This window comes from Miniopterus schreibersii (genome assembly GCF_964146895.1).
Source record: "Miniopterus schreibersii genome assembly, chromosome: 2".
NCBI lineage: Eukaryota > Metazoa > Chordata > Mammalia > Chiroptera > Miniopteridae > Miniopterus > Miniopterus schreibersii.
The window spans coordinates 97,809,629-97,824,293 of NC_138102.1; the positions used below are offsets into that span (position 1 = coordinate 97,809,629).

Here is a 14,665-nt window from a genome sequence, read left to right on the forward strand (position 1 = left end):
GCCTTAAGGGAGCTCTTTAGTAGGTAACAGCCTGCTTTTCTCTTGCTGCCTTTAATATTCTCTCTTTGTCTTGAATTTTTGGCATTTTAATTATGATGTGTCTGGGTGTGTGCCTCTTTGGGTTCTTCTTGCTTGGGATTCTCTGTGCCTCCTGGACTTGTGTGACATTTTCCTTGACCAGGTTAGGGAAGTTTTCTGCTATTTTTTCTTCAAACAGGTTCTCTAAACCTTGCTTACTTTCAGCCTCTTCTGGCTCTCCTATGATACAAATATTGTTACATTTCATGTTGCCCCACAGCTCCCTTAGACTGTCCTCCTGTTTTTTAATTGTTTTTTCTTTTTGGATCTCTCAGTGTTTTTTTCCTACCGTCTTCTAATTCCTTGATCCAGTCCTCAGCTTCCTCTAATCTGCTGTTCATTCCTTCCAATTATTTTTTATTTCTAATATGTCATTCTTAATTTCCTTCATAGTTTCAATATCTTTTTTTCATGCTGTTGAACATCTTTTTGACCAGTATTTTTGAACTCTATATTTGATAGATTGCTTATCTCTATTTCATTTGGTTCTTCTTCTGGAGAATTCTTTTTTTCTTTCATTTGGGGGTTGTTTTTGGCCTTCTCACTTTGGTTGCCTGTTTGGATTTGTTTCTATATATTAGGTAGATCTGCTAGGACTCCCAGTCTTTTGCACAATCTGGTACAGGCCGATGTCAGACGCTGTTTGTGACTGGCCTTGAGTACCCTGTTTGAAGTTTTCCACACTCTTCTGTTTTTTTCTGCTGGGGCTGGGTGTGTTTGGACAAGATCAAAGTGTGCACCAAGGTCTGCTTTCCTAAGCCGTGGGTCCAGAAACAAATCAGACAAGGACTCAAAGCACCCAGAGGCTGTTATTCAGTCTCTTAATGAGCCTCAGACTATAGAAACTACACAGGCTGGGGTGGCTGTTATCAGTCTTTTAAGGAGCCTCAGTCTGTATAAACTCCATGGGGTGGGGCCACAGGTTTTCCAGCAGGGTGGTGCAATTGCTTCTCTCCCAGGCAAAAGCTGCTTAGACGTTAAATTCTGCCTGAGAAAGATGTCCTTCATATATGGGGAAAGACTCAGCCCTGGGGTTCAGATGGGTGCCCTCTGAGATCTATTTCCCCATCCAGCCTTCCTGGATTCTCCTCACACTGCTCTAGTCCACTCTGCCTTACCTCCACCGGAGTCCAAGGTGAGTGGCTGCTCACAAAACTTTGTGTGTGGCCCTTTAAAAGGGTACCACAGCATTTCCAGCTATCTCCCCCTGGAAGACAGAAACCCTGCTGCTTTTCACAGCCAGATATTATGTGGGTATCTTTCTCAGTTCTGGTGCTCTGGGCTGGGGGAGCCCAGCTTGGAGTTTTGGCCTTGGAGTTTTCAGCGGGAACCCCCCCAACAGCTGAAATATCCCTCTGGACCTTCAGCTGCTGCCTGTGGGAGCCCAGCCAGCCCTCTCATGTCTCTGTACTCCCTACTAGTCTCTATGCAGTCTCCACTTTACATCCTTGGTTATGAGGGTTCTCCCCAGGCAGTCTTTAGTTGCAGTTGATGATTCAGGGTGGTTTTTCTGTATTTTAGTAGTAATTCCAATTTGGTCTCGGGAGAGTGTCAGCATAGCTTCCACTCAATGTGTGACCATCTTGGGTCTCTCAGGATTGTTTTTTTAATTTCTCTTTCTGGCATTTCTTTGATTGTATATGGGATTGCAATAATTTTTTGTATGTTGATTTTGTTTCCTGTAGCTATATTGTATTTATTTATTGTCTCTAACAGTCTTTTGGTGGACTCTTTAGCATTTTTTTGTGTATAGAACCATGCTATCTGCAAATAGTGACAGTTCACTTCTTCATTCAAAATTTGGATGCCTTTTATTTCTTTTTCACGCCAGATTGGTGGGCATCCTTGTATTGTTCCTTATTTTACAGGAAAAGCTTTCATTTTTTTTCACCATTGAGTATGATGTTAGCTGAAGGTTGTTACATATGGCCTTTGTTATGTTAAGGTACTTTCTATACACATTGTATTGTGTTATTTATTTATTTTATTATTTATTTTTCAATTATAGTTTTCATTCAATATTTTTGTATTAGTTTCAGTTGTACAACATAGTGGTAAGACAATTATATACTTTACAAAGTGTTCCTCTTGATATTTCCAGTACCTGTCTGGCAACATACATAGTTATTACAATATTATTGACTGTATACCCTATGGTGTACTTTACATTCCCCTTGACTATTTTGTAACTACCAATTGGTACTTTTAATCCATTCACCTTTTTCACGTAGTCCCCCAATCCTGCTCCCCTCTGACAACCATCAGTCAGTCTGTCCTCTGTATCTATGACTCTCTTTCAATTTTGTTTGTACCTTTATTTTGTTTTTTAGATGTAAGTGAAATCATATGGTTTGTTTTTCTCTGACTGACTTATTTTACTTAGCATAATAACCTCTAGGTTCATCCATGCTGTTGCAAATAGGAAATTTCATTTTTTATGGCCAAGTAATATTCCATTGTATATCTGTACCACTACTTGTTTGTCCACTCATCTATTGATGGGCACTTGGGTTGCTTCCAAATCGTGGGTATTGCAAATAACACTGCAATGAACATAAAGGTGCATATATTCTTTCAAATTAGTGTTTTGCATTTCTTTGGAAATATACCCAGAAGGGGAATCAGTGGGTCATAAGGCAGTTCCATTTTTAACTTTAAAAAAATATATATATCTTTATTGATTTCAGAGAGAGGAAAGGAGAGGGATAGATAGATAGAAACATCAATGATGAGAGTCATTGATCAAGCCCGCAACCGGGCATGTGCCCTGACTGGGAATCAAACCCCGATCACCTGGATCCTAGTCGATGCTCAACCACTGAGCCATGCCCGGCCGGGCTCCATTTTTAATTTTTTAAAGGACCCTCCATGTTGTGTTTCCATAGTGGCTGTACCAATCTGCATTTCTACAAACGATACATGAGGGTTCTTTTTTTCTCCACATCCTCACCAACATTTGCTGTTTGTTGATTTATTTATGAAAGCCATTCTGACAGGTGTGAGGCGATATCTCATTTTTGTTTTAATTTGCATTTCTATGGTGATGATTGATGTTGAACATCTTTTCATATATTTATTGACCATCTATATATCCTCTTTGGTGATCTGTCTATTCAGGCTTTTAGCCTATTTTTTTCTTTTTCTTTTTTCTTTCTTTCTTTTTTAAATTATTGTTTAAAATATTACAGATGTCCCTTTTTCTCCCCAATGACCCATTCAACCCCGTTCCTTCCCCCTCCCCAGTCCCTCTCCCCACCATTGTCCATGTCCTTGGATTGTGTATATATACGCATAAATTCTTTGGTTACTCTCTCCTCCTCCACCCACCCGCCCTCCTCCATCCCTCTGACATTCATCAGTCTCATCTATGCTTCCATGTCATTGAATCTATTCTGTTCATCAGTTTATTAAGTTCTTTAGATTCCACGTATAAGCGAGATCATGTGATATTTGTCTTTCTCTGCCTGACTTATTTCACTTAGCATAATTTTCTCCAGGTCCATCCATACTGTCCCAAAGGGTACGAGATTCTTCTTCTTTACAGCTGCTTAGTATTCCATGGTGTAAATGTCCCACAGCTTTTTTATCCACTCATCTACTGATGGGCACTTGGGCTGTTTCCAGATCTTAGCTATTGTAAACTGTGCTGCTATGAACATCGGGGTACATATATTCTTCCTGATTAGTGTTTCAGGATTCTTAGGATACATTCCTAGGAGTGGAATCACTGGGTCAAATGGCAGCTCCATTTCTAATATTTGAGGAACCTCCCTACTGTTTTCCATAGTGGCTGCACCAGTCTGCATTCCCACCAGCAGTGTACTAGGGTTCCCCTGTCTCCACACCCTCCCCAGCACATGCTGTTTGTTGATTTGTTGATGGCAGCCATTCTGACAGGTGTGAAGTGATACCTCATTGTGGTTTTAATTTGCATCTCTCTGATGATCAGTGACGTCCAGCATTTTCTCATGTGTCTCTTGGCCATCCGTATGTCCTCTTTGGAGAAGTGTCTATTTCAGTGCTTTGCCCATTTCTTAATTGGGTTGTTTGTCTTCCTCTTGCTGAGTGCTATGAGTTCTTTGTACACTTTGGAAATTAGCCCCTTATCAGATTCATCCTTGGCAAATATGTTTTCCCAGACCGTGGGGTTCCTTTGTATTTTGAGGCTGTTTTCTTTTGCTGTGCAGAAGCTTTTTAGTTTGATGTAATCCCATATGTTTATTTTTTCCTTTGTTTCTCTTGCCCTAGGAGATGTATCAGTGAAAATTCCACTACATGGGATGTCTGTGACTTTACTGCGTATGTTTTCTTCCAGGATTTTTATGGTTTCATGACTTACGTTTAAGTCTTTTATCCATTTTGAGTTTATTTTTGTGTATGGCGAAAGTTGGTGGTCTAGTTTCATTCTTTTGCATGTATCTGTCCAATTTTCCCAGCACCACTTATTGAAGAGATTGTCCTTACTCCATTGGATACTCTTGTCTCCTTTGTCAAATATTAACTGACCATAATGGCAGGGGTCTATTTCTGGGGTCGCTGTACTGTTCCATTGATCTATATGCCTGTTGTTGTACCAATACCCGGCCGTTTTGATTACAGTGGCTTTGTAATATAGTTTGAAGTCTGGTAATGTGATCCCTCCCACTCTGTTCTTTTTTCTCAAGATGGCTGCAGCTATTTGGGGTCTTTTTTGGTTCCATATAAATTTTTGAAATGTTTGTTCTAGGTCTGTGAAATATGCTGTTGGTATTTTCATAGGAATTGCATTAAATTTATAAATTGCGTTGGGTAGTATAGACATTTTAATGATATTAATTCTCCCAATCCATGAGCATGGTATCTTCTTCCACTTGTTTAAATCTTCCTCTATTTCTTTTTTCAGTGTCACGTAATTTTCTGAATACAGGTCTTTTACATCCTTGGTGAAGTTTATTCCTAGGTATCTTACTTTTTAGTTGCAATGATAAATGGTATTGCTTTTTCAGTTTCTCTCTCTGAAAGTTCATTGTTGGTGTATAAGAATGCCATTCCTTTCGGGATGTTGATTTTGTATCCAGCTACATTGCCAAATTCATTTATGAAATCTAGTAGTACTTTGATGGAGTCTTTAGGGTTTTCTATGTACAGTATCATGTCATCTGCAAATAATGACAGTTTTACTTCCTCCTTTCCAATTTGGATACCTTTTATGTTTTCCTCCTGTCTGATGGCTATGGCAAGGACTTCCAGTACTATGTTGAATAAGAGTGGTGAAAGTGGACATCCCTGTCTTATTCTGGTTTTTAATGGAAATGGTTTTAGTTTTTGCCCATTGAGTATGATGTTGGCTGTAGGTCTGTCGTATATGGCCTTTATTATGTTGAGGTATGATCCCTCTATTCCCACTTTGCTGAGAGTTTTTATCAGAAATGGGTGCTGGATTTTGTCGAATGCTTTTTCTGCGTCTATTGATATGATCATATGGTTTTTGTCCTTCATTTTGTTTATGTGATGTATCACATTTATTGATTTGCGGATGTTGTACCAGCCTTGCATCCCTGGAATAAATCCCACTTGGTCATGATGTATGATCTTTTTAATGTATTGCTGGATCCGGTTTGCTAGTATTTTAGTGAGGATTTTAGCATCTATGTTCATCAGGGATATTGGCCTGTAATTTTCTTTCTTTGTAGTATCTTTATCTGGTTTTGGGATTAGGGTGATGCTGGCCTCATAAAAAGAATTTGGGAGTTTTCGCTCCTCTTGAATTTTCTGGAATAGTTTGAATAGAATAGGTGTTAATTCTTCTTTGAATGTTTGGTAGAACTCGCCTGTAAATCCATCTGGTCCAGGACTTTTGTTTGCTGGGAGTTTTTTGATTACTGCTTCAATTTCATTAGTTGTTACCCGCCTATTCAGGTTTTCTGCCTCTTCTTGATTCAGCTTTGGAAGGTTGTATGCTTCTAGGAATTTGTCCATTTCCCCTATGTTGTCCAATTTGTTGGCATACAGTTGCTCATAATATTTTCTTACAATCCTTTGTATTTCTGTTGGATCAGTTGTTATATCACCTCTTTCATTTCTGATTTTATTTATTTGGGTCCTCTCTCTTTGTTTCTTAGTGAGTCTGGCTAAAGGTGCATCAATCTTATTTACCTTTTCATAGAACCAGCTCTTGGTTTCATTGATTTTTTGTATTGTTTCTTTAGTCTCTATGTCATTAATCTCTGCTCTGATTTTTATTATTTCCTTCCTTCTACTTCCTCGGGGCTTTTCTTGCTGTTTTTGTTTTAGTTCTTTTAGTTGCTGTGTTAGATGGTTCATTAGATCTTTTTCTTGTTTCTTGAGATAGGCCTGTAATGATATGAATTTTCCTCTCAGGACTGCTTTCGCTGTGTCCCATAGGTTTTGGGTTGTTGTCTGTTCATTTTTGTTACTTTCCATGAAGTGTTTGATTCCTTCCTTGATCTCATTGGTAACCCATTCATTGTTTAATAACATGCTATTTAGCCTCCATGTGTTTGAATGTTTTTGAGTTTTTTTATAGTGGCTGATTTCTAGTTTCATGGCATTGTGATCCGAGAAGATGCTTGATATGATTTCAATCGTCTTATATTTGTAGAGACTTGCCTTGTGCCCTAACATGTGGTCTATTTTTGAGAATGTTCCATGTGCACTTGAGAAGAATGTGTATTCTGCTGCTTTGGGGTGAAATGATTTTTTGTCTTGATGATCTGTCCAATGCTGACAGTGGGGTGTTAAAGTCCCCCACTGTTATTGTGTTGCTGTCAATCTCCCCTTTGAAGTCCCCCAAGAGATTTTTTATATATTTAGGTGCTCCTGTATTGGGTGCATAAATGTTCATAAGGGTTATTTCCTCCTGTTGGATTGATCCCTTTAGTATTATGTAGTGACCATCTTTGTCTCTCGTTATGGTCTTTACATTGAAGTCCATTTTTTTCAGAAATAAGAATTGCTACTCCAGCTTTCTTCTCCTTTCCATTTGCATGGAATATTTTACTCCACCCCTTCACTTTTAGCCTGTGTGAGTCTTTTGCTCTCAGGTGGGTCTCTTGTAGACAGCATATATTTGGGTCCTGTTTTCTTATCCATTCAGCTACCCTTTGTCTTTTGATTGGCCCATTTATTCCACTTACATTTAAGGTTACTATTGATATCAACTTATTTAATGCCATTTTTCCCCTTTATGCTGATGTGCCTTTCTCTCACTATTCTTTCTTTTTCTTAAAGCAGTCTTTTTAGCATTTCTTGCAATGCTGGTTTGGTGGTACTGAACTCCTTTAGCCTTTTTTTGTCTGGGAAGCTTTTTATTTCACCTTCAAATTTAAATGATAGCCTTGCTGGATAAAGCAATCTTGGTTACATGTTCTTGCTTTTCATGTACTTGCAGAACTTCATGCCACTCCCTTCTGGCCTGAAGAGTCTCTGTTGAGAAATCTGCTGTCAGCCTTATGGGGGTTCCCTTGTAGGTCACTGCTTGTCTCTCTCTTGCAGCCCTTAATATTTTCTCTTTGTCCTTGACATAATGACACTGCTGCGTTTAACCTGCCACGTATAATGTTTAATGAACTGCTATTTAGAAATTCTGAGACAGCTAACATTTAAATCAATCACTGCTGTTTGCGAATGATGTTTCAATGAATGATGCTGTGAACATATTTGCTAATTGATACAACATTAAGATACTAAATGATGCAGTCATTTAATATATCTTATGTTGAATAACTGGTATTTGAAAGTAAGTATATTTTTCTGAGCAGCCTTTTGGGAGGCAGTGCGTTGAATAGTTTCCAGCCATAGTTTGCTGTCCTAACTCGTACTTACTTCAAAATCTTCTTGTCCAGAGGGAGTTAAATAGGACTCGAACCCAAAGTCCAGCGAACCTGACTTGCCCCCATTTCGGTTTGCATGTCCACTTATAACCATCATTTCTCTGCGAACTTTCCACTAAGTGTCTCAAAAATCAGTGCTATGACAGTTCTCTAGGAGGCCCGGTGGCCTTCTGGAGCCTCTGGATGACGACAGCGTTCTGCAGGTCCGCTTCCTCCAGAGTGAGCCTCTCGTCCAGGGCCCTGAGGCGAGGCAGAGCTGTCGCCAGGGAAAAGGGAGTGCTTCTCTGACATCCTTGGTACTTCTCAATGAAGCCTTTGATGTGGCTTATCCTATGAGACATGTTAAATTTCTGAACAACCTTTTTCCCACTGGCTAACCAGATCTGTATGTTAGTGATAGGCTCCAGGTTGTTTAGTGGGACAGTAGAAACATTATTTTTCTTCTCAACTTCGATACTTCTTGCTTTAGAAATAATTTTTGGTGTGGCACGACCCAGCCGGTGGCCCATGCCCGAGAAGGGCTGGAACACAGGCTTCGTGGCCGCACACACTTCGTGTTTCTTGTCTTCCACTTCCACATCCACTTCCTCCTTGCCCACAGCGCCCTCCAATTCCAAAGGCAGCTCCCCTTTTTGGATGGAATTCAGAAACTGCTGACTTGCACCATCTGAATAACTTCTGAAGTCGTCATTGACTGTGAATCCATTTTCCCATAATTTTATACTCACATCTACCTGTTTCTTCTGTTCGGTGGGAGACAAGCATTTGGCACCAAACTTCTGGGCTTCCTCAAAAAGGCTGTTGACAAAATATTCACAAGTTGTCTGTCGATTATCACTAAGAGGCTGGTTGTCGGATCCTGTTTCACAAACCCATTCTTCTTTTATACTTTCAAGATTATCTACTTCTTTCATTCTCTTCTGCCTTACTCCAGGCGTGGCCGCTGGACAGGGGCGAGCCGGGCTGTCCCCTCCGGGCCTCATCCTGCATCCGCTCGGGGACCGCGGGACCGGCGCCCCCCCCCCCAGAGCCCGAGCCCACAGTGCCCAGACCCTCCCAGGCTCGCGGCTGCCTAGCCTACTTTTTAAATTGGATTGTTAGTGTTTTTGCTGTTGAGTTGTATGAGTTTTTAATAAATTTTGAATATTAACCCATAATTGGATGTCTCATTGGTGAATATCTTCTTTCATTCATACAGTAGGTCGTGTTTTCATTTTGTTGATGGTTTCCTTTGCTGTGCAAAAACTTTTCAGTTCAGTGTAGTCCAGTTTCTTTATTTTTTCTTTTGTTTTCCTTGCCTAAGGAGATATGTCAGAAAAAATATTGCTAAGAGAGATGTCAGAGAATCTAATGCGTATATTTTCATGTAGGAGTTTTCTGATTATGAGCCTTACATTTAAGTCTTTAATCTATTTTGAGTTTATTCTTGTATATGGTGTCAGAAGATGGCCTAGTTTCATTTTTTTTGCATATCCAATTTTCCCAGCACCAGTTTTTGAATAGACTGTCTTTATGACATTGTATGTTCTTGCCTTTTTTGTCATATATTAATTGATCATATGGATGTGGGTTTATTTGTGGGCCCCCTAACCTGTTCTTTGGACCCATGTGTGTTTTTATGTAGTACCCTGCTGTTTTGATTACTACAGACTTGTATCATTTGATATCAGGTAGCATGATACCTCCAACTTTGTTGTTCTTTCTGAAGGATGCTGTGGCTATTTAGGGTCTTTGTGGTTCCATAGAACTCTTAGGATTATTTGTTGTAGTTCTGTAAAAATGCCATTGGTATTTTGGTAGGAATTGCATTGAATCTATAGATTAACCTGGGTAGTATGGACATTTTAACGTTAATTCTTGCTATCCATAAACATGGTATATGCTTTTATTTATTTGTATCTTCAATTTTCTTCTTAAGTGTCTTTTAATTTTTTGAGTATAAATCTTTTACCTTTTTTGATTAAATTTATCTTGAGGTATTTTATTTTATTTTTGATTAATCCTCACCAGAGGATATTTTTTCCACTGATTTTTACAGAGAATGGAAGGGAAGGAGGGAGAAAGAGAAAGGGGGGGAGGGAGAAAGAGGACCAAACATCAATGTGAGAGAGACACATTGATTGGTCACCTCCTGCATTCTCCCCAACCAGGACTGGGGATTGAACCTGCAACCCAGGTAACATGCCCTTGACCAGGAATCGAACATGCAATCCTTCAGTGGGTGGGCTGATGTTCCAATCACTGAGCAACACCAGCCAGGGTGAGGTATTATTTTTTGATGCAATTGTAAATGGGATTGTTTTCTTAGTTTCCCTTTCTGATTGATAACAGTTCATTATCAGCGTATAAAAATGCAACCAATTTCTGAATATTAATTTTGTATCCTACTACTTTGCTGAATTAATTTATTCTAGATTTTTTTTTTTTTTTCTTTGTGGAATCTTTAGGGTTCTCTACACACAGTAGCATATCATCTACAAATAATTTTAGTTTTACTTCTTCCTTTCCAATTTGGATACCTTTTATTTCTTCTTCTTGTCTGATTGCTGTGGATAGGACTTCCAGTACTGTGTTGAATAAGAGTGGTGAAAGTGGACATTCTTGTCTTCCTGACCTTAAGGGAAACACTTTTAGTTTTTTCCCATTGAGTATGATGTTAGCTGTGGATTTGTCATATGGTCTTTATTATGTTATGTTCCCTCTATTCCCACTTTGCTGAGCATTTTGTGACAAATCAGTTCTTGATTTGGCCAAATGCTTTTACTGCATCTATTGATATGAACATATGATTTTATCCTTCATTTTGTTTACTTGGTATATCATGTTAATTTATTTGCAGATATTGAACTGAACTTGCATCCCAGGAATAAATTGCACTTCATAACGGTGTATGATCTTTTGAATGTATTGCTGAATTTGGTTTGCTAATATTCTATTGAGGATTTTTGCATCTATGTTCATTGGGGATATTGGCTTATAATTTTCTTTCTCTGTAGTATCTGGTTTTAGAATTAGGATCATACTATTCTTGCAAAATGAGCTTAGGAATCTGTCTTTTTGTTGAAATTTTTGGAATAATTTGAGAAGGATAGTTATTTCTTCTTTTAATGTCTGGTAAAATTCACCTGTAAAGCCATCTGGTCAGGACTTTTGTTTGTTGGAAATTTTTTGATTACAGTTTCTATTTTATTGGTTGTAATTTCTATGTTCAGATTCTGTTCAGATTTCTCTGTTCAGATTCCTCCTTAGTTTTGGAAGATTGTATGTTTACTGATTGTTTAATTTGTTGGCAAGTAGTTGTTTGTAATATTTTCTTATAATCTTTTGTATTTTTGGGGTGTCAGCTGTTACTTCTCTTTCATTTCTGATTCTATTTATTTGGGTCCTCTCTCTCCATGAGTTTGGTTAAAGGTTCATCAATCTTGTTTATCTCCTCAAAGAACTAACTCTTGGTTTCATTGATCTTTTGTATTGTTTTTAAAGTCTCTCTGTCATTTATTTCCTTTCTGATCTTTATTATTTCCTTCCTTCTACTTATTCTGGGCTTTGTTTGTTCTTTTTCTAGTTCTTTTAGGCGTAGGATCAGATTGTTAATTTGAAATATTTCTTGCCCTTGAAGAAGGCCTGTAATGCTGTATCCCATAGATTTTGTGTTTTGTGTTTTTATTATCATTTGCCTCATGGTATCTTTCGATTTCTTTGTTGACCTTGTTAAGACACTTATTCTTTAGTAATATGTTATTTAATCTCCATGTGTTTGTGTGTTTTTCAGTTTTTTTTCTTGTAATTGTTTTCTAGTTTCATATACCATTGTGGACAGAGAAGATGCTTGATACAATTTCAGTTTTCTTAAATTTATTGAAATTTGTTTTATGGCCTAATATGTGGTTCATCCTGGAAAATGTTCCATATGCTGTTTAAAAGAATATATATTCTGTTGGGGTGAAATGCTCTGGAAATGTCAATTAAATTCTTATTGATTTTCTGTCTGGAAGATCTATCCATTGATGTCATTACAATGTTTAAGTCCCCTACTGTGACTGTATTACTGTAGATCTCTCCCTTTATGTTCATCAAGACTTGCTTTATATATTTAGGTGCTCCTGTGTTGGGTGCATAAATGTTTAAAAGGTTACATATTCTTGTTTGACCTATGTCTTTATCATTATGTAATGTCCACTTTTGTCTCATTATAGCCTTTTTAACTTAATTTATTTTATTATTTTTTAATCCTCACCTGAGGATATGTCTTTATTGATTTGAGAGAGGAAGGGGGAGAAGGGAGAGAGAGAGACAGGGAGGGATGGAGGGAGAGAAACAGAAACATTGTGAGAGAAACATCCATTGGCTGCCTCCCGTACGCTCCCGGAACAGGGATTGAACCCTCAGCCTAGGTTTGTGCTCTGATTGGGAATCGGACCTGCAACCATATGGTGTATGGGATGATGCTCTAGCCAACTGAGCCACCTGTCCAGGGCTTATTATAGCCTTTTAAAAAAGTCTATTTTGTCTGAGGTAAGTTTTGCTACCCAGCTTTTTAATTTCATTTTTATTTGCACCAAATATGTTTTTTCATCCCTTACTTTCAGTGTCTTGAGTGTCTTTCGATCTAAAATGGGTCTGTTGTTGACAGTATATATGTGGGTCTTGTTTTTTTATCCATTCAGCTACCGGCATCTTTTTTATGGAGAGTTTAATCCATTTATGTTCAAAGTGATTACTGATAGGTATATATTTATTACCAGTTTGTTCTTTATAATCATGTTTCTCTTTTTTTTTCTCCTTAAAGAAGTCCATTTAACATTTCTTGTAATACTGGTTTGGTAGTAATGTATTCCTTTAGACTTCTCTTGTTTTGGAAGCTATTTCTCCTTTAACTGTATTTTTAATTTTAATTTTTAAATATTTTTAAAAATTAAATTTATTGGGGTGACAATGGTTAACAAGATTATATAGGTTTCAATTGTACATTTCTATGATACATGATCTGTGTATGGCATTTGTGTGCCCACCACCCAAAGTCAGTTCCTTCTGTCATCATATATTTGATTCTCTTTACCCTTTACCCCCCTTCCCTCTGGTAACCAACATAGTGTTGTCTGTGTCTATGAGTTTTTGTTTGTTTTTATTATTTGTTCATTTGTTGCTTTCAGTTTTATATCCCACAGATGAGTGAAATCATGTGGTTCGTAACTTTTTCTGTCTGACCCATTTTGCCTAGCACGATATTCTCAAAATCCATCCATGTTCTCACAAATGGCAGTATTTCATCTCTTTCCATGGCTGAGCAATATTCCATTGCGTATATGCACCATGTCTTTGTTCAATCACCCACTGAAGTACACTTCAGTTACTTCCATGTCTCGGCCACCATGAATAATGCTACAATGAATATAGGGGTGCATACATCTCTGCAAATGTTTTCAAATTTTCAGGTAGATACCCAGAAGAGGGGTTGCTGGGTCATATGACAACTCCATCCTCAACATTCTAGGGAGCCTCCACACTTATCCATAGTGGCTGCACCAGTCTACACTCCCACTAGCAGTGAATGAAGGTGCCCCTTGTCTCCACAACTTCTTCAATACTTGCTATTACTAGCCCTGTTGATAATAGCCATAGTAACAGATGTGAACGGGCACCTCACTGTAGTTTTGATTTGCACTTCCCTAATAGCCAGTGAAGTTGAGCATCTTTTTATAAGAACATATATCTTAACTGGAGGAGTAGATACTCAGGGGCAGAAATATCCATGGGTATCAGCAGAACAGGAGTAGGAAAACCTTTAGGAACTCAACCAAGTTCTCACAGTATATATCAGAGAAACTCTCCCACCTCCCCTTCATACAGAAGAAGGGGAAAAGAAGCCATTTTGATCTTCAATTTTAAATGCTAGCCTTGCTGGGTAGTCTTGGCTGTAGGTCCTTGCTTTTCATCACTTTGAATATTTCATGCCAATCTTGCTAGCTTGAAAGTTATCTGTTGAGAAATCAGCTGACAGTCCAATGGGAGCTCCCTTATAGGTAACTAATTGCTTTTCTCTTGCTGCCTTTAAGATTCTCTTTGTCTTTAACCTTTTGCATTTTAATTATGATGTGTCTTGGTGTGGGCCTCTTTGGTTTCATCTTGTTTGGGATTCTGCATTTCCAGGACTTGTGTGTCTTTTTTCTTCACCAGGATGGGGAAATTTTTAGTCATTTTTTCTTCAAACAGTTTCTCAACCCCCTGATGTCTTCTTCTTTTGGGACCCCCTATGATACAGATGTTGCTATACATGATGTCATCCCAGAGATTCCTTAAACTATCCTAATTTTTTTGGATTCTTTATTCTTTTTGCTGCTCTGATTGGTTGTTTTCTTCTACCTTGTCTTCTAAATTGGTGATTTGATCCTCTGATGTGTCCAATCTGCTGTTGGTTCCTTCTAGTATATATTTTTTTAATCTTCACCTGAGGATATTTTTCCCATTGATTTTTAGAGAGAGTAGAAGGGGGGGAGAGAGAGAGGGAGGGAGGGAGGGAGAGAAAGACAAACATTAATCTGAGATACATTCATTGATTGGTTGCCTCCTGTGCACACCCCAACCAGGGCTGGGGATCGAGCCTGCAACTGAGACACATGACCTTGACCGGAATTGAACCCAGAATCCTTCAGTCTGCAGGCCAACACTCTAACCACAGAGCCAAACCAGCTAGAGCCCTTCTAGTGTATTCTTCATTTCAAATATTGTATTCTTCATTTCTGACTGGGTCTTTC

At 38.4% G+C, this 14,665-nt stretch overlaps 1 pseudogene across 1 annotated transcript; it reads right to left on the minus strand.

Moving 5' to 3' along the window:
• Window positions 1–7,606: 7,606 nt before the first annotated feature.
• Window positions 7,607–8,921, minus strand: LOC308553826 (UBX domain-containing protein 2A pseudogene; annotated as a pseudogene). The gene has a single exon. The product of its transcript is annotated as a UBX domain-containing protein 2A pseudogene (transcript).
• Window positions 8,922–14,665: the final 5,744 nt, after the last annotated feature.